The sequence below is a fragment of the Balaenoptera physalus genome (assembly GCF_965194825.1).
Source record: "Balaenoptera physalus genome assembly, chromosome: 9".
Taxonomy (NCBI): Eukaryota; Metazoa; Chordata; class Mammalia; order Artiodactyla; family Balaenopteridae; genus Balaenoptera; species Balaenoptera physalus.
In genome coordinates, this window is record NC_138888.1 from 25,867,479 (window position 1) to 25,886,146 (window position 18,668).

Here is an 18,668-nt window from a genome sequence, read left to right on the forward strand (position 1 = left end):
CGTGAAAGAGCGCTGAAGCCTAGCAAATTTACCTAATACAGGATATACACCTGATCAGCACACCAAAAAGTGTAACTGTCCCATGGAACAAGGAACCTCTCCTAATCTCTCAAGTCTTAGTTACCAGCCAGGCCAGCCCTAGGAACAGTCACGCCTTTCGAGAAAGCAAACAGGTAGGTAATTAAAGAAGGAAAAAAGGATTCTTGCCAATTTTAGTCACAAGGTTAGATAAATTCACTGTGGGTCTGCTCCTCAATTTTTTGCTCCTTAAGGCACCTGAGAGCCAAGTGTTGACTCCAGATAAAAATCGTCTGAATGCCACGCTGGCTGAGAGGGGGGATTGTGGAAACTACTGCCCCATGGCTTCATGGGAAAAGGCTTTCTTTTGTTTGATGACTATCTTTGGGGGTCGGAGTCTGGTATGCAAGGAGGGATAAGAGCTGAGGACAACAGTGTTGCCAGGTCCTAATTTCGCCTGGGGAGGGGCCATGTCTTCTAATGCCTCTGTACTTGATGGTACCTCTGCCTGACACCCTCCTACCCAGGGATCCTCCTAGGCTTGTTCCACATGTGGCTCATCTATTGGCTTCTTGGTGGTCTCAACTCAAATGTCACCCCTCAGAGAGGCCTGCGGCCCTCCCTGAACACTCTCTCTGAAATGGCCTCTCTCACAGCTCCTTGTTTCACTTGCTTCAGAGCAAGCACCAGTCTCATAAATTCCTGGTTTGTTTATTTACTTATTTATAATCTTCTCATTAGACTATAACATCCACTGAGCATCTGAAAGGCCCTCAGGCTTTCCCACATGAGGCTTTCTTACTTTGATTTCTTGCTACCTTGCACAGCTTCTCTTTCTTATTTATTTTCTCTATGTCGTGTTTCACGGCAGGTGGGTGGAGGGTATGAGACAGTGGCTGGTGGAGGTGGTGGTCTGGGGAGGTGAGGTGGCCCATCTTGGTTCTTGGTTTTTTAAGTCATTACAATAAAGGCTGGCAACTGGCAAGACCTTACAATATGAAACTAATGATGGCAAATTTTTGTCTGAACTGGCTAATTAATAATGTTACTTATAGGACCAATGATCGACTTCCTGCCTTACATCGCTCCGTGCATTCATACAAGGTGTGCAAGGGTAAGAAAGAAGTTTTCAAAAGCCAACCCAGTTTTCTGTGAGCAAGAGCTGCTTTATGCAACAGAGGCTGGAGGAAGTGGGAGCCGTGTCTATGGTGAGGTCTTCGGGAAGGGCATTGAGTTGGCATATTTGCTAATCAAGCTTCTCAGGGGAACAGAGGAGGCTGAACTCTCTGCCACAGAGAAGCCAGCAAGTGTAGAGGGAGGCCTCTTAGCAACAGTCTGAAGGAAACTGAAGATCCCTGCACCCAACTGATGCTGATCCTATTCAAAAGATCATTGAAAAAAGGCTCTCCACACCGAATGTCTGGCCACTAATATCCAAAGACTCACTGAGCTCTATGCAAAAACTAAAAACAAGAAAAAATAGTGAAAGTGAAGCATAATAATGAAGCTGGCTCCTTAAGCTCACACAGCTTGTTTTTCTGGAAGCAGAGCAGGTTTTAACAACAGAGCTGATGGTGCCCATGGCCCCCCCCATGACTCCCAAGACATATAAAGGGCCCCCAGTTTCTAGCAAGGATGGTGCAGCAGACAGAAGTGACTTATTGAAAATGATACATGGATGGGAGGAGGGGCAAGATGGCAGAAAAGTAAGACGCGGAGATCACCTTGCTTCCCACAGATACAGTAGAAATACATCTACACGTGGAACGGCTCCTATAGAACACCCACAGAACGCTGGCAGAAGACGTCAGACCTCCCAAAAGGCAAGAAACTCCCCACATACTTGGGTAGGGCAAAAGAAAAAAGAAACAACAGAGACAAAAGAACAGGGATGGGACATGCACCAGTGGGAGGGAGCTGTGAAGGAGGAAAGGTTTCCACACACTAGGAAGCCCCTTCGTGGGCAGAGACTGCGGGTGGCAGAGGGGGGAACCTTCGGAGCCACGGAGGAGAGCGCAGCAACAGGGGTGCGGAGGGCAAAGCGGAGAGATTCCCGCATGGAGGATTGGTGCTGAGTAGCACTCACCGGCCCGAGAGGCTTGTCTGCTCAGCCGCCGGGGCGGGCGGGGCTGGGAGCTGAGGCTCGGAATTCGGTGCTAGCCTGGAGGGAGTCCGGGAAAAAGTCCGCAGCTGCCGAAGAGGCAAGAGACTTTTTCTTGCCTCTTTGTTTCACGGCGCACAAGGAGAGGGGATTCAGGGCGCCGCCTAAACGAGCTCCAGAGACGGGCGCGAGCCGCGGCTATCAGCGTGGACCCCAGAGACGGGCAGGAGACGCTAGGGCTGCTGCTGCTCCCACCGGGAAGCCTGTGTGCGAGCACAGGTCACTCTCCACACCGCCCCTCCCGGGAGCCTGTGCAGCTCGCCACTGCCAGGCTCCCGTGATCCGGGGACAACTTCCCCAGGAGAACGCACAGCATGCCTCAGGCTGCTGCAACGTCATGCCGGCCTCTGCCGCTGCAGGCTCGCCCCGCCTCCTCCGTACCCCTCCCTCCCCCCGGCCTGAGTGAGCCAGAGCCCCCGAAGCAGTTGCTCCTTTAACCCCGTCCTGTCTGGGCGGGGAACAGACGCCCTCAGGCGACCTACATGCCGAGGCGGGTCCAAATCCAAAGCTGAACCCCAGGAGCTGTACGAACAAAGAAGAGAAAGGGAAATCTCTCCCAGCAGCCTCAGAAGCAGCGGAATAAAGCTCCACAAACAACTTGATGTGCCTGCATCTGTTGAATACCTGAATAGACAACGAATCATCCCAAATTCAAGAGGTGGACTTTGGGAGCAGGATATATTAATTTTTCCCCTTTTCCTTTTTTTGTGAGTGTATATGTGTATGCTTCTGGGTGAGATTTTGTCTGTATAGCTTTGCTTTCACCATTAGTCCTAGGGTTAGGTCCGTCCGTGTTTTCTTTTTTTTTTTTTTTTTTTTTAACTTAAAAAAATTTTTTTTCCTAATAAATGTTTTAATAATTTTTTCCTTATTTTCTATTTTTAGAAATTAAACAAAATTTTTTAATAAGTTTTTTCATATTTTTTATTTTAAAAAATAAAAATTTTTTTCGTAATAAATTTTTTCTTATTTTTTACTATAAAAAATTAATAAATCTATTTTTAAAAATTAAAAAAATTTTTTTTCTGAATACATTTATTCTTAATTTTTTTCTTATTTTTTTATTATAATAGCTTTATTTTATTTTATTTTATCCTCTTTCTTTTTTTCTTTCTATTTTTTTCTCCCTTTTATTCTGAGCCATGTGGAGGACAGGCTCTTGGTGCTCCAGCCAGGCATCAGGGCCGTGCCTCTGAGGTGGGAGAGCCAACTTCAGGACACTGGTCCACAACAGACCTCCCAGCTCCACGTAATACCAAACGGCGAAAATCTCTCAGAGATCTCCATCTCAACATCAAGACCCAGCTTCACTCAACGACCAGCAAGCTACAGTGCTGGACACCCTATGCCAAACAACTAGCAAGACAGGAACACAGCCCCATCCATTAGCAGAGAGGCTGCCTAAAAACATAATAAGGCCACAGACACCCCAAAACACACCACCAGACGTGGACGTGCCCACCAGAAAGACAAGATCCAACCTCATCCACCAGAACACAGGCACTAGTCCCCTCCACCAGGAAGCCTACACAACCCACTGAACCAACCTTAGCCACTGGGGACAGATACCAAAAACAACGGGAACTACGAACCTGCAGCCTGTGAAAAGGAGACCCCAAACACAGTAAGATAAGCAAAATGAGAAGACAAAAAACCACACAGCAGGTGAAGGAGCAGGGTCAAAACACACCAGACCTAACAAATGAAGAGGAAATAGGCAGTCTACCTGAAAAAGAATTCAGAATAATGATAGTAAAGATGATCCAAAATCTTGGAAACAGAATAGAAAAAATGCAAGAAACATTTAACAAGGATGTAGAAGAACTAAAGAGGAACCAAGCAACGATGAAAAACACAATAAATGAAATTAAAAATACTCTAGATGGGATCAATAGCAGAAAAACTGAGGCAGAAGAACGGATAAGTGACCTGGAAGACAGAATGGTGGAATTCACTGCTGTGGAACAGAATAAAGAAAAAAGAATGAAAAGAATTGAGGACAGTCTCAGAGACCTCTGGGACAACATTAAATGAACCAACATTCCAATTATAGGGGTCCCAGAAGAAGAAGAGAAAAAGAAAGGGACTGAGAAAATCTATGGAGAGATTATAGTTGAAAACTTCCCTAATATGGGAAAGGAAATAGTTAATCAAGTCCTGGAAGCACAGAGTCCCATACAGGATAAATCCAAGGAGAAACACACCAAGACACATATTAATCAAACTATCAAAAATTAAATATAAAGAAAACATATTAAAAGCAGCAAGGGAAAAACAACAAATAACACACAAGGGAATCCCCATAAGGTTAACAGCTGATCTTTCAGCAGAAACTCTCTCCAAGCCAGAAGGGAGTGGCAGGACATACTTAAAGTCATGAAGGAGAAAAACCTACAACCAAGGTTACTCTACCCAGCAAGGATCTCATTCAGATTTGATGGAGAAATTAAAACCTTTAAAGACAAGCAAAAGCTGAGAGAGTTCAGCACCACCAAACCAGCTTTACAACAAATGCTAAAGGAACTTCTCTAGGCAAGAAACACAAGAGAAGGAAAACACCTACAATAACAAACACAAAATATTTAAGAAAATGGGAATAGGAACATACATATCGATAATTACCTTAAATGTAAATGGATTAACTGCTCCCACCAAAAGACACAGACTGGCTGAATGGATACAAAAGCAAGACCCATATATATGCTGTCTACAAGAGACCCACTTCAGACCTAGAGACACATACAGACTGAAAGTGAGGGGATGGAAAAAGATATTCCATGCAAATGGAAATCAAAAGAAAGCTGGAGTAGCAATTCTCATATCAGACAAAATAGACTTTAAAATAAAGACTATTACAAGAGACAAAGAAGGACACTATATAATGATCAAGGGATCGATCCAAGAGGAAGGTATAACAATTGTAAATATTTATGCACCCAACATAGGAGCACCTCAATACATAAGGCAAATACTAAAAGCCATAAAAGGGGAAATCGACAGTAACACAATCATAGTAGGGGACTTTAACACCCCACTTTCACCAATGGACAGATCATCCAAAATGAAAATAAATAAGGAAACACAAGCTTTAAATGATACATTAAACAAGATGGACTTAATTGATATTTATAGGACATTCCATCCAAAAACAACAGAATACACATTTTTCTCAAGTGCTCATGGAACATTCTCCAGGATAGATCATATCTTGGGTCACAAATCAAGCTTGGTAAATTTAAGAAAATTGAAATCATATCAAGTATCTTTTCCGACCACAACACTATGAGACTAGATATCAATTATAGGAAAAGATCTGTAAAAAATACAAACACATGGAGGCTACACAATACACTACTTAATAACGAAGTGATCACTGAAGAAATCAAAGGGGAAATCAAAAAATACCTAGAAACAAATGACAATGGAGACACGACGACCCAAAACCTATGGGATGCAGCAAAAGCAGTGCTAAGAGGGAAGTTTATAGCAATACAAGCCTACATCAAGAAACAGGAAACATCTTGAATAAACAACCTAACCTTGCACCTAAAGCAATTAGAGAAAGAAGAGCAAAAAAACCCCAAGCTAGCAGAAGGAAAGAAATCATAAAGATCAGATCAGAAATAAATGAAAAAGAAATGAAGGAAACAATAGCAAAAATCAATGAAACTAAAAGCTGGTTCTTCCAGAAGATAAACAAAATTGATAAGCCATTAGCCAGACTCATCAAGAAAAAAAGGGAGAAGACTCAAATCAATAGAATTAGAAATGAAAAAGGAGAAGTAACAACTGACACTGCAGAAATACAAAGGATCATGAGAGATTACTACAAGCAACTCTATGCCAATAAAATGGACAACCTGGAAGAAATGGACAGATTCTTAGAAATGCACAACCTACCGAGACTGAACCAGGAAGAAATAGAAAATATGAACAGACCAATCACAAGCACTGAAATTGAAACTGTGATTAAATATCTTCCAACAAACAAAAGCCCAGGACCAGATGGCTTCACAGGCGAATTCTATCAAACATTTAGAGAAGAGCTAACAACCATCCTTCTCAAACTCTTCCAAAATATTGCAGAGGGAGGAACACTCCCCAACTCATTCTACGAGGCCACCATCACCCTGATACCAAAACCAGACAAAGATGTCACAAAGAAAGAAAACTACAGGCCAATATCACTGATGAACACAGATGCAAAAATCCTCAACAAAATACTAGCAAACAGAATCCAACAGCACATTAAAAGGATCATACACCATGATCAAGTGGGGTTTATCCCAGGAATGCAAGGATTCTTCAATATACACAAATCAATCAACGTGATACATCATATTAACAAATTGAAGGAGAAAAACCATATGATCATCTCAGTAGATGCAGAGAAAGCTTTCGATAAAATTCAACACCCATTTATGATAAAAGCCCTGCAGAAAGTAGGCATAGAGGGAACTTTCCTCAACATAATAAAGGCCATATAGGACAAACCCACAGCCAACATTGTCCTCAATGGTGAAAAACTGAAACCATTTCCACTAAGATCAGGAACAAGACAAGGTTGCCCACTCTCACCACTATTATTCAACATAGTTTTGGAAGTGTTAGCCACAGCAATCAGTGAAGAAAAAGAAATAAAAAGAATCCAAATCGGAAAAGAAGAAGTAAAGCTGTCACTCTTTGCAGATGACATGATACTATACATAGAGAATCCTAAAACTGCTACCAGAAAACTACTAGAGCTAATCAATGAATTTGGTAAAGTAGCAGGATACAAAATTAATGCACAGAAATCTCTTGCATTCCTATATACTAATGATGAAAATTCTGAAAGAGAAGTTAAGGAAACACTCCCATTTACCACTGCAACAAAAAGAATAAAATACCTAGGAATCTAGCAATAAACCTACTAAGGAGACAAAAGACCTGTATGCAGAAAACTATAATACACTGATGAAAGTAATTAAAGATGATACAAATAGATGGAGAGATATACCATGTTCTTGGATTGGAAGAATCAACATTGTGAAAATGACTCTACTACCCAAAGCAATCTACAGATTCAATGCAATCCCTATCAAACTACCACTGGCATTTTTCACAGAACTAGAACAAAAAATTTCACAATTTGTATGGAGACACAAAAGACCCTGAATAGCCAAAGCAATCTTGAGAATGAAAAATGGAGCTGGAGGAATCAGGCTCCCTGACTTCAGACTATATTACAAAGCTACAGTAATCAAGACAGTTTGGTACTGGCACAAAAACAGAAATACAGATCAATGGAACAGGATAGAAAGCCCAGAGATAAACCCACGCACATATGGTCACCTTATCTTTGATAAAGGAGGCAAGCATATACAGTGGAGAAAAGACAGCCTCTTCAATAAGTGGTGCTGGGAAAATTGGACAGGTACATGTAAAAGTATGAAATTAGAACACTCCCTAACACCATACACAAAAATAAACTCTAAATGGATTAAAGACCTAAGTGTAAAGCCAGACACTATCAAACTCTTAGAGGAAAACATAGGCAGAACACTCTATGACATACATCACAGCAAGATCCTTTTTGACCCACCTCCTAGAGAAATGGAAATAAAAACACAAATAAACAAATGGGACCTAATGAAACTTAAAAGCTTTTGCACAGCAAAGGAAACTATAAACAAGACCAAAAGACAACCCTCAGAATGGGAGAAAATATTTGCAAATGAAGCAACTGACAAAGGATTAATCTCCAAGATTTACAAGCAGCTCATGCAGCTCAATAACAAAAAAACAAACAACCCAATCCAAAAATGGGCAGGAGACCTAAATACATTTCTCCAAACAAGATATACAGATGGCCAACAGACACATGAAAGAATGCTCGACATCATTAATCATTAGAGAAATGCAAATCAAAACTACAATGAGGTATCATCTCACACCGGTCAGAATGGCCATCATCAAAAAATCTACAAACAATAAATGCTGGAGAGGGTGTGGAGAAAAGGGAACACTCTTGCACTGTTGGTGGGAATGTAAATTGATACAGCCACTATGGAGAACAGTATGGAGGTTCCTTAAAAAACTACAAATAGAACTACCATACGGACCCAGCAATCCCACTACTGGGCATATACCCTGAGAAAACCATAATTCAAAAAGAGTCATGTACCGAAATGTTCATTGCAGCTCTATTTACAATAGCCAGGACATGGAAGCAACCTAAGTGTCCATCTTCAGATGAATGGATAAAGAAGATGTGGCACATATATACAATGGAATATTACTCAGCCATAAAAAGAAATGAAATGGAGGTATTTGTAGTGAGGTGGATGGAGTTAGAGTCTGTCATACAGAGTGAAGTAAGTCAGAAAGAGAAAAACAAATACAGTATGCTAACACATATATATGGAATCTAAGGGGAAAAAAAAGGTCATGAAGAACCTAGTGGCAAGATGGGAATAAAGACACAGACCTACTAAAGAATGGACTTGAGGATATGGGGAGGGGGAGGGGTGAGATGTGACAGGGTGAGAGAGTGGCATGGACATATATACACTACCAAATGTAAAACAGATAGCTAGTGGGAAGCAGCCACATAGCACAGGGAGATCAGCTAGGTGCTCTGTGACCGCCTGGGGGGGTGGGATGGGGAGGGTGGGAGGGAGGGAGATGCGGGAGGGAGGAGATATGGGAACGTGTGTATATGTGTAGCTGATTCACTTTGTTATAAAGCAGAAACTAACACACCATTGTGAAGCAATTATACTTCAATAAAGATGTTTAAAAAAAAAAAATGATACATGGAAAAATGGTGCCCAAAGCCTGGCAAGCACTAATTCACTGGATTCAAACACAGATCGGCTGTAGGAAACTTACGGTGACAGCAAATTAATTTCAAGTGTCTGACTTCCACTGCATAATGAAAGAGTAAGAAGTTTAGACTGGTATTCTGAGCACGTTGGCCTCAAGGAAAACAGGAGCACCTAAATATTGAGGATAATTCCATTAAAAATACATCCCTCACAGGGTCATTAAAGCATACTGACTACATTATCACTGAACAGCAAGAACTTGAGTGACAGGCAGCATCTTGCAATCTAGATGGTTGGTGCTGCCTCCATAAATAAGCCAAGAGGATGGGGAAAGCAGGTGCAAAACCTTCCACAAAAAGGGCATGATCATTACAGAGGCTAATAAAAATCGCAATTATGAAAAAACAATAACTGAATAGCTACTATATACAAGAAACAACCCTGCAATTAAAAATGTGTATAGAAACACTGGATAAAACAGATTAGACTGGAAAGGAGAAAGAGAAGCTGATTTATTGCAAGCATTGGGCCCAAGTGATAAGAATCTGAAAAATGTAGCCACATTAGGAACACAGAGAGACAGATGTGGATAGATAATCATGACAAGTGCAAGATCACAGGTATGCGCTTCTGATCAGGAAAACTCCGGATGAATCATCTCCCAAGGCAAGGGCATCTTATCGTCATGATTGGGGTTTCTCCATCAGGCTCATTCTGCCCTGTGATCGCAATCACGACAGAGCAGGGGCTGTGATGTCAGGGCTAAAACACAAGTGTTTCAGTAACGTGACTGTGGCATGTGATTTAGTATTTAATTGCTGTGACTTTGCCTACATCCTCTAGCCCCTTATCTTTAAAATTCCCATCCCACCTCACAAGGATATTTAGAGGAAAAATTAATTAAATGACTTTAAAAAAAAAAAAAAGAGGGGCTTCCCTGGTGGCACAGTGGTTAAGAATCCACCTGCCAATGCAGGGGACACAGGTTCGAGCCCTGGTCTGGGAAGATCCCACATGCTGCGGAGCAACTAAGCCCGTGCACCACAACTACTGAGCCCGCGAGCCACAACTACTGAGCCCACGTGCCACAACTACTGAAGCCCATGCGTCTAGAGCCTGTGCTCTGCAACAAAAGAAGCCACCGCAATGAGAAGCCCACACACCGCAACAAAGAGTAGCCCTCACTCGTCACAACTAGAGAAAGCCCACGCACAGCAACAAAGACCCAGTGCAGCCAAAAATAAATTAATTAATTAATAAATTAATTTTTTAAAAAAAGAGTACACACAGTACATATATCTCTAGGCTATCTTCTCATAGAGATTAATCAAGTCTCCATTTGATGTAACTCATGGCAGCCATTCCAGTGTAAATAATTAGATGCATTTTAAGTAAACAAACAAACAAACAAAAAAATCAATCAGGTCATCCGCATTCAAAAGCATAAATCTTTCCAAGTCTTCATCCTACTATGTATCACTGCCCCCAATTCCTACTGTCTAAAGCCCTCGTCATTCTGACCCCAGCTCCACTTCCTCTCTCCTTGGTGTTCTCCCTTTCAGGCCCCAAATCAATTCAAGGCATTATTCGCCAAGGTTCTAATTGCTGTGGGGTCACAAATACAAAGCAAGCACCATCTTTCCCATTACAAACTCACCATCTATTGGAGAAATGAATACTTGTACAACTATACTTCATGGCTGACTATAGTGAGTGCTACTGCAACCGTGAGGTATATAATAATTTTTAAGGTCAGAAGACATCTCAACTTCGGAGAGCAGAGAATTCACAGATCAGATAATGTGTGAGCAAAGCACTGATACAGGAGAGAAAAGGGAGGGGCAGATGTACCAAGCAAAGGAAATGTTGTGAGTAAAGGCATGAAGTGTGAAGGCAGAGGCTGGAGATGATGGTAAAAAGGTTGGCTGGAACCCTATTACACAGCACCGTAAATGCCCCATGTTAAGTCTTTTGCACAGATTAGTTTAGGGCTGGTTAGGGCAACAAATCACAACTAAAACTAGATGTAGGGACTTCCCTGGTGGTCCAGTGGTTAAGACTCCAAGCTCCCAAAGCAGGGGGCACGGGTTTGATCCCCGGTCAGGAAACTAAGACCTTGCATTCCACACGGCACAGCCTAAACAAACAGACAAACAAATAAAAACTAGATGTACCGAGGCAAACTGGAAATCAGAGCAATAAAGCAGACAATATGTTGTAGATGAATTAAAGACAGAGCCTACTCATTCCAGTGGCAATGAACTGACTGGGGTGCGTTGGTGAAGGGATGAAGGGAATTCACAAATAGAAGGCAATGGTCACCCATATATGAAATCTGGGTGACATCAACCACTGTTCTTTCCCCACCTACGCCCTACCATTCTAGTCAACCTGGTTGAAATCTCTCATATACCCCTCCCTATTCCCATATATTTCATAAAGCTTTGTATTAGATAATAAAGTAACATGTTTTAGAGAACAAAGATATACCTTGTTCAAAATCCGTCACATAAAATATTACTCTACAGATGTGAATTAATCCCAGAATGGGCAGAAAATGCAAAAGGCTTATTCCATAGCATTTATTGGAGCAGTTTAGATATACTACTTAAATCTGGGTGCCCTCTCCACCGCCCACTAGATTTATGAGCTCCTTGGTAGTAAGGTCTAACTTTTTGATGCCCACCATGTTTATAGTGCCTTGCCAGGCTCTGGGAGGTGTGGTGAGTCCCAGCCCACGCTCAATCCCTCCTATGCACTGTCCACATGAGTAATCAACTACACAGAGTTTCAGTGGGACTGTGCGTCTGTGTTCCTAGTCATTATTGTAAAATGTGTAGGCAATGTGATAAGACAGGCCGGTGACACACAAGGAAATTGTCCTGGGAATCTGAATGTCAGATCCAGGTGGTGTGACTGGCTAAAGGCAGTTTTTGCAGCCTTATGGGTAATAATACTAGAGTTTCAGATGACCTGGTTAGGGTAATCAGAATTTAGTGAGCCCCCATTCAGGATGCCCAGCTATTTGGCAGGACCTCAGGCAAGACAGGGAGAAAAACATCTCTACCAACCAGAGGGCATCTCCCGTGAGACTTATAGAACATCTGTTACTCTCTGCTGAGAACCTATTTTTTTGCACTCAACACAGTAACTGGTAACTTATGTAAGGTTTCTGAGTCAAAGAGCTCATTTCTGCTAAAGTTCCAAATGAGTCCTCTACAGGACCATTTGCAGGGGATGAAGGAGTAAAGAAATGATTCCTAAGCTTACTGGATAGCAACTGCACTCCCACTTTACCTCTCCTTTGTGCTGCATTACTCAGGTTGCCATTCATTCATTCATTCCACAAATACTTACTGAGGTGTGACGAGGGGTCAGGCCTAGTGCTAGGTGTTGGGCATACAGGAGGAATGAAAAAAGATACCCTGATCCCTGCGCTCTGTAAAGCTAACATCTGGTTTCGAAGACAGTCACAAAACAAGGGATTACAATAAGTTCTGATGAGCATATGACTGGGAAAATGCACTGGACTCTGAAAGCATATCAGGGTCTAACACACAGTACACTTGTAACGTTATACTCATCCTTTTTTTTCTTTTTTGGCTGCACCTCATGGCCTGTGGGATCTCAGTTCCCCAACCAGGGTGTGAACCCGTGCCCCCTGCATTGGAAGGTGGAGTCTTAACCACTGGACCACCGGGGAAGTCCCTATACTCATCTTTAATGGAACTCTAAATTTATGCTGTAACACATATAATTAAGGAGTGAAAAACCCAGGGAGGAAGACGAGGGGACCATCAAGAAGTGAGCTAATCTGTGGCAGTCAACCTACCCTAATGCACACTGGGGACACGGAGGCATGCTGAATGAACAGGAATCTTCTTTTCCTTAAACTATTAAAATATACATTAGTGCTTAGTTTACACATAAGTGCTTCCTGAGGTCACTGGAGTTTCATTTTTCCAAATATCAGATGCTATTTATAAATCAAACCAAATAATCTACTATAGCTCAAAAAACTAACTCAAAATTTGAGTACAGCCCACAGGGGCTTTGTCTTTCCCTTATTTGAAGAGGAGCAAACTCTCTGGAAATCCTTGATGCCAGGCGCCATTTCAAACCCCAGCTCTGGTTCTGGCTGAAATTTTCGCTTTGTTACTTAATGCACATTCCCTTCTGGCCTCTCATGTATATTGGCTTGAAGATTCATAAACTTAAATGTATTTGCATAATTCCTTTTCTTGAGAAACAGCCCAGTTCTTTTTTTTTTTTTTTTTACGCCGTTAAATTCGGCAAAAACAAGGATGGAAAATTCAGTGACAAGGACAGGAATACTGAGACACCAAATGCCTTTCTCTTGGGTACAGGGCTTGCCTCCCTCCTGGGAGTGCAGCCTTATGAGTGTGAACTGCTGAAATGTACCTCGGCCATGAAACAGAAATAGATGCTTCCCCTCATGGTCCACCTATAAACAACAAAGCAGGCTCAGTCTTCTGCAGACAGCAGAAGGGCAGAATACACATCTTTAGAGTTTGGGGGGTGCAGTATCACAAAGTCAACAGAGAATTTCAGAGGTCATCTTCCTTTGGTCTAAATTTAAAATGTGGATGGCCAAAGATAAGCATTTTTTTCTTGTCTTGATCAAAGTTGCTCAACCTCAGAAATACCAACATTTTTGGGCCAAATAATTCTCTTTGTGGGAGACTGTCCTGTGTATTATAGGATGTTTAACAGCGTCCCTGGCCCCTATACCCTCTAGATGGCAGTGGCTCTCCCTCCCCCAGTTGTGACAACCAAAAACGTCTCTAGACGTTGTCAAATATTCCCTGGGGGACAAAATGCTCACCTGTTGAGAACCACCCTTAGGTCATTTATACCCCATGGCTTGTGGATATAACTGAGAATCTCTACATCACCCTGCTTCCAAAAGCCTCAGAGCTAGAATGCAGGACTTCCAGAGGGGACCTGGGGTGAGCCACTGATCCTTCACCGGGCTTCAGAGATCCTGAATTGAAGGTAACAACAAAGTTGTTGTTGAGCCACACCCCAATCTTTATTTTGATCCAAAGAAAATGAATCAAATTATTTTAGTGCATGAAACGCCTACCACTTGTGACTTAAATTGATTTACATTAGGCTGAGGTGACAGATAATTACAGAAATCACTTTCTGCCTCAACTTGCCCAAATTCTGGCAAATAGCTATTCTGAGAGGTTTTTTTAGTCAGTAGAAGATTTTTCTAGAGCTCATGAGTCCCCAGTTTGGAAAACATTGCAAATTACTTATTGGTTTATGGTCATGTCTCAGGTTCTTTCCTGGCCTTTATTTGTTGCCACTAGTAATAAGTTTAATATTCAACATATACATCAGATGTGCCCTTAGCACCTAATTCTAGGAAATATTACACCAGTGATATCCGTAGAAAAAATATGTAAATATTAAATTATAATGAACTTGAACTTAGCTAATTCTCTTGAACAAATAATCCAATCGTTCTTATTCTTCTTATCTTCTCCCTCTAAACTCTCTTCCTTGGCAAACTCTCATAACTCTTACCTCTAACTAGAAGCCTCACAAATGCATTTCTAGAGCCAATATTTCTCCCAAGTTTCAAATCTTAATTTCAGCTTATAAACATCAGAAATGATATATGCAATTTCATGAAAATCACATAAACCACACTAAGTCTCCAACATGGTAAACAGCTAACGCTTCTTCCTGCTCTAAAATTCTTAATTATGCAACCATTAAAATTATCTGTGAGGGGATAAATATAGCCGTGTGGGAAATGCTTATAATCTAAAGTTAAATGAAAAGCAAAAAATAAAATCATATATACACAGTGAATATAACTGTAAACACATAAATCGATATGATTAGAAACGCATATACAGAAGTCAGTCACAGTGATGAAATCTACAATGAACGTTTTCTATTTTGGAAAGCCTGTAATGTGAAACTCCTTGTATTTATTCTTTTAAAATAATGTAATTCTTTGATATCTGACAATATGAACTCACCAGCTGTCTCCTAAATTAGCCCCTTAAAATCCATCATTCAGCCAGAAACTCCAGCTCCAAGTCTTGAAATCATCTTGGATTTTCCCCTTCTCACCTACTCACCGCCTATGCCACCGCCAATCACCAGCTACTGCAAATCCCCTCAGCGTGCTCAGCTGCACTTTTCTGCACTCAGCTGCAGGGCACCCCTCCTGTCCCCTCCAACCTGGCTCTCACAATAAGCCATCTCGCCAGTGCCTCTGACTTGGCTCTGCTGATTCTCCAAGCATCCTGCAAAACCCTTTCCCCTTCCCCCCACCTTCAACATCTAACACCCAGCTCTGAACATGTCACTTTCTTGCTACTCTGAAGACCCCCCAATCTCTACAGACTACCGGCTACTTACTTACTCTGACCAGGCCCTCTAGAATCTGCTTCAACCTCCCCTTCAGGCTCATCGACCATTATCCTTCACTAATCCGGGTTTCCACCCTGTGTTTTCCATCTCCAAGACGTTTCCTCTACCAAGAATGCCCAGCCTCCCTCCCAATATATATATAATGAACTGAATTCCAAACACCTTTCAAAGTCCAACTCAAACAGTAATCCCTCCTTGAAATGCTGATCTGCCCAGTTGAATGTGGGTTTTCCTTCTGAATTTTCCCATTGAACTTTTCTTCTGCTACAACATATACAACTATCTTGAATTATGGTAATTGTGCACATCTTTATCTTTTTCCTATTAGATTATAAATCCTTGTCCTGGTTTTGCTTTTAATACTATAAAGTTTTATGTATTGCTGGTAATGTAAATATATTCACAGACAATGAAATAAAGTAAAAAAAAAAAAATTAAAAAGTCCAATGAATTATCTTTTCTAGTTTAACTGTAACAAAGTTATTTTGACCTAATCTCACAGTTAGATTTTTAAGAAGTTGATTTCATCAGTGTGTTCCGGATAACACCCTTACACCTCCTTCTCTCTTTCCCTCTGAGAGTCTCCACAGAATGGGTGCCTCATCTCAGATCGTCTGCCTATATACGCATGAGGCTTTTGATAGTTTTATACTCAATGCTTAGAGAAATGACCAACAAAGCCCCTTGAGACAGTTTATAAAGGGCTAAAGACAACTTGATTCTCTATATGTTAAATATTTAATAATTATAAAACTCTTCTATAATATCCAAATCATATGAACTCTGCCTAGTAGGACAAAATAGGAACTTATTTGCACAGATAAATGGTGGGATGTTTTCTGTAGACCATGGGATCACGGCTACTGGTTAGGACCCTAAATATATCTAGGTGGATAACAGATATATAATAATTTACAAAATTCTTCTTTTAAGCAAGGAAGCTACAATTCAACAATAGTAAATATGATGAGGTCCCTTTTCAGGAATCAGAAATATATATGGTTTCTTTTCTTTACTCCCTTCCTTTACTATAGAAGAAAATTACCCTGTTATAGGCTGTATAGGAAGGGGCTATAGAGGAAGAAAAGAGACAAGAAGAAACACATAAAGCAATGGTACTTGTAATGTTCTGGTTCATAATTTGAGTGAGTTCAGAGGTGTTCATTTTATTATCATGCTACACATATTCTTTTCTAATAACTAACAAAAATGAAAGCTAACACCAACCCTATGCCATGCACTGTTCTAGACACTTCTTTTATATTAACTCATTTAAGAGTCACGGTAACAATAATATTAATATTATTTGCATTTTACAGATCAGAAAATTGAGGCAGATAAATAGCTTTCCCAAGGTCACCAGGCATTCTAGCTTGAGAAGCTGTGCTCTTACCACTCTGCTACCAGGTATTTTGAAAAGAAGAAAAGTAACAAGAAGTTTAAAAACAATAGAGTCCAAAGACTGTTTCATAGGACAGTTACACAAAGCCATTCTTTCTCCCAGACACACTTGGCCACTTAAAAGGTTCCTCAATGAATTCCTATCTACTCTAAGAGATTTCTAGTCTCTCATTATGTTTCACTCTTTTTCAGAAGCCATATTACTCACATTTGCCTTGCAGTTAAACAAGGATGCACAGTTTTCTTCTAAAACCACACATCCAAAAAGCAGATCAACTCCCAGCCTTGTTACAATGCCTTTCCAGAAGAACACAAATGATTGAAAAAGCAACTCTGCTACCAACAACTGTGTAAGCCCAGCCAGGTAACTGAACCACTCCAGCTTCAATTTACCTATAAAAAGAAGGATCTGATTATGTATGAGGTTACTTTAATTCTACAGTGTGAATACATGTCGATCTTTCTCATCTTTGAACTCAGATTATTACTTATAATCACAACTTTGGCTTCTTTTGTCAATTATCCTGGTGGGCCACTGGAAACCACCACATGTGTTTCCCTCTCTCCATTCGTCAGTAACTAAATTAGCAAGCAATTAGTAAGCCATACGCCAGATGCTCTGTTAGGCACCAAAGGGATAAAAACAATACTAACAATATGTAATTAGTTTTCACTTACTAACTAGTGAAATTTTCCACTATGCCTGAGTTGAGTTTAGGACTAACTAGTTGGAGAAATTATGATATGCCGTTTCCCTGAATAAGCCACAGCAGGCAGTCCTCGGCCTTAGCTAACCTCATACCTCTCTGAATGCATCATCAGTCCTTCCCCTCTGAGGAAAGTGCAGTAAAAAAAAAAAAAGCAGCAGGTGGTGGAGGGGATGATGCACCAGCTGCCTCTAACTGAGGGAAAGAAACCAGACTATGATTCGCACGTGATAAGTGACGGTGACTGACCGCCAGCTCTCTCTCAGCACTATCCCCGTCTTTTTCAAGAATAGAATTCTGGGCACATGGCTGCCCAAAATAAAGACTACACTTTCCAGCCTTCCTTACAACTGTTGCCATATGACTGAGTCCTGGCCAATGGGAGAGAGGCAGAAGTGTCCTGCATCACCTTCCTCCTGCCAGTTGGCTGGAATGTAGACATTTTGGCAGGAAACGGGGAGCCCCGGTGTTTCACAAGCTGGAGAAACATAATCCAAGATATAAGAGTCTCTGATAATGGGGTTCAGCCAATACTGGCCTAAGGTAGTGCAAAAGAAAAACAAATTTCTGCCTTGTTTCAGCTGAAATGAATCCTAACTAATACAGCCTTCCTTTCTTCCCTTTCTCCAACCCTATCCTTGCCTACCTGATTCTTCCTTATGCTTTCGATCTTATTTGTTTTAAAAATGTCACTTCTTAAGAGTAGCCTTCTCTGTCCTCTTCATCTGCCCTCCAGCAGGGTCTATTACAAACACACTTTTCTAAATTTTTCTTTCCTTATATTTATCACAGTTTACGTGTATTTATCTATTTCATTGACTTCTATCTCCATCACTAGCCTCCAAACAAAGATTCTTTTTTTGTTTGTTTTTGTTTTCTTCACCATAGGATCTTCTGTGCCTAGCACAGTGCCTGACAGGAAGAGATCAAGTATTTGCAGAGTAAATGATTGAAAAAATTGGAGGATCTCCCCACTCTAGGAATTCTAGAACATCCACAGTAAATACCACAGGGCTCTGCATTTATACTTGCTTTAACAAAAATCATGGGGAAAAGTTTAAAAATACTTAGAGTTGCTCTCAAATGTATTCAAAGGGCATGGCATTGAAAATGGTGGTGCTTGCTTTAAAAAAAGGGAAATTAATAGATAAGATG

General features: G+C 41.0%; 1 protein-coding gene across 4 annotated transcripts in view; it reads right to left on the reverse strand.

Moving 5' to 3' along the window:
• ARFGEF3 (ARFGEF family member 3) overlaps positions 1 to 18,668 on the reverse strand; it is a 198,460-nt gene that overhangs the window by 119,404 nt on the left and 60,388 nt on the right. The gene's annotated exons all lie outside the window — the stretch shown is intronic.